General features: G+C 54.7%; 1 pseudogene across 1 annotated transcript; it reads right to left on the reverse strand.

Moving 5' to 3' along the window:
* Positions 1-315: 315 nt before the first annotated feature.
* Positions 316-1,698, reverse strand: LOC123401942 (annotated as a pseudogene). The gene has a single exon (XR_006611199.1). The product of XR_006611199.1 is annotated as a leucine-rich repeat extensin-like protein 6 (transcript).
* Between the last annotated feature and the right edge of the window lie 592 nt (positions 1,699-2,290).

The raw sequence follows: 2,290 nt of genomic DNA on the forward strand, positions 1-2,290 counted from the left end.
GCCTCATAAGTATCATTATCAGCTCATCCCTGACCATGTTCTTCATCATTTGATTTGGAGAGCACAGCCTCTTAAAGACCTTGGTTAACTCCCTTTCAAGCCAAGAAAAGGAAAGCCAGTCATTTTGCAGTCAATTTTCCTTTTCAATCATGCATGCATGATGATGCCACCAGCACCAAAAACAATACTGAGTAGGAGTACTAATAATAATCTCTCCACCAAAAGATGCTTGCTACTACCAACTAGCTAGGACTAGCCAGCGCACAAGAAAGAATGTAACAATCATCAACGGGCAATAATAATGTATTTACTCGCAAAATAATAATAATAATAATAATAATAATAATAATAATGTAATGTATGTATCTGGTATGTCTACAATTCCATTATTACCATCCTCTGTTGTAAAAAAATGACAGTGTATTCATATGTGTGTATATATACGACGATTGAAATCTCCGCCCATTTTACACCACCAAATGAATGAATTTCTACTAGTGTTGTGCCAAGCAGCCGTGCCCGTCGCAGTGCACCGGCGGGCGGTGTAGGAACGCGAGGCACTGGTCCGCCGGCCGCTGGTCCGGCCGGCCGGCGATGCAGTTCTGCCGGTCGTCGTTGCGCCGAAGCGCCGTGCACCGCTCCGGCTCGCCGCAGAAGTAGTTGTATGAGTAGGTGAAGTTGGCCAGCCGCGGCAGCGCACAGATCCCCTCCGGTATGTGTCCGGTGAGCTCGTTGTGCGCGACGTCGAGCTGCTCCAGCGCGTGCATCCCGGCCATAGACTCCGGCAGCGTTCCCTGGAGCTGGTTAAAGCTCACGTCCAGCACGGTGAGCTCGCGTAGCCACCCAATCTCCTGCGGGATGCAGGATCGAATGCCGGAGTTGATCATGAGGAGCTCGTTGAGCGTGCCACCCATGCGCCCGACGCTGGCGGGGATGCAGCCACGGAGGCGGAGGTTGGCGAGCACGATGACCGAGGCGGGGGAGTTGCCAAAGTTTTCAGGCAGCTCGAAGTCGAAGTGGTTGTCGTTGATGAAGAGCGCGTCGATCTTCTTGTCGAAGATGGCCGGGGGCACGGGGCCGCAGAGGTTGTTGAACCTGATGTCCACGTACTTGACGTTGGGGAGGCAGAGGATGTGCTGCGGGAAGCCGCCGGAGAGGAGGTTGTTGCTGACGTCGAGCTCGTGGAGGAGGGAGAGCTTGGGGAGGGAGTCCGGGAGGCCCCCGGCGAAGCGGTTGGAGTTGAGGTGGAGGACGGCGAGGTCGGTGAGGTGGCCGAGCTCGAACGGCAGCGTGCCGGCCAGGTCGCCGTGGTTGAGGTCGACGCCGGCCACCGCGCGAGCGCACGGGTCGTCGAGGGACGGTGCGCAGAAGACCCCGTAGTAGGCGCACACATCGGGGCCGCACCAGTTGCCCGTCAGGTTCTTGGGGTCGTCGGTGATGGCGCGCTTGAGCGCCTGCAGCGCCACGTACGCGGGCTGCAGCCGTGGGCTGTTGTCGGCCGTCTGCTCCGGCAGCGGCACGGGGCAGCACGAGCAGAGCAGCGCGGCGGAGAGGAGGAGCGCGGCGGCGAGGAGCGGCGAGGCGGTGGTCGGCATGTTTGCGCGTGTCGTGTGTGGGTGACGGTGTCTGTGTGAATTGGGTCGAGCTGGGTTGAACCGGGAATATATACAGGGCGATGCTTTGACGCGGTTTCATTCGTGGTTGAGTCGAGTGTGCGCGTCATGAGTGGTTTGCCCACCTTTATTTTCTATTTTTGTTTCGCGGGTTCTAGGCTCCGGTCGACTGGTCGAAATTTCGATCGGACAGTCACGGAACAGCCGTGCGCTACGCATACTCCTAATCACCTGATTCGCCAGCTATGCCTAGTGCGCGTATTAAAGACAAGAAGAAACGGAGGAAATTCCATTTCCACCGACGAGCGCGTTATAGTTGGATAGCAGCTAGGGATGTAGGCGGGTATTCCACATAATCCCGCATAAACATGATATTAATTCAAACTAAGTTAAATTTGGTGAGAAGAATCATAACTAAGCAGAAATACTATGACTTGGAAATGAGACGGATCGGACGTAGTAACAGCCTCGCAAAAATAGCTTGCAACCTCGTCATTGTAGCCTCGCTATTGCAGCGTGTAACCTCACCGTTGAAGCTTTTTGCAAGGCAGGTTGAAGCTTCTTTCGTCCTAGGTCGCAACTTTGAATTGTTGGCAGTGGCCGGCCCTAGCATACTATTGGGCTAAGTCGCTCCACGTGGAGGTGTGTTGACAGCCTAACATCATCTCATAAGTCCA

Source organism: Hordeum vulgare, chromosome 6H, assembly GCF_904849725.1.
Source record: "Hordeum vulgare subsp. vulgare chromosome 6H, MorexV3_pseudomolecules_assembly, whole genome shotgun sequence".
NCBI classification, from domain to species: Eukaryota; Viridiplantae; Streptophyta; class Magnoliopsida; order Poales; family Poaceae; genus Hordeum; species Hordeum vulgare.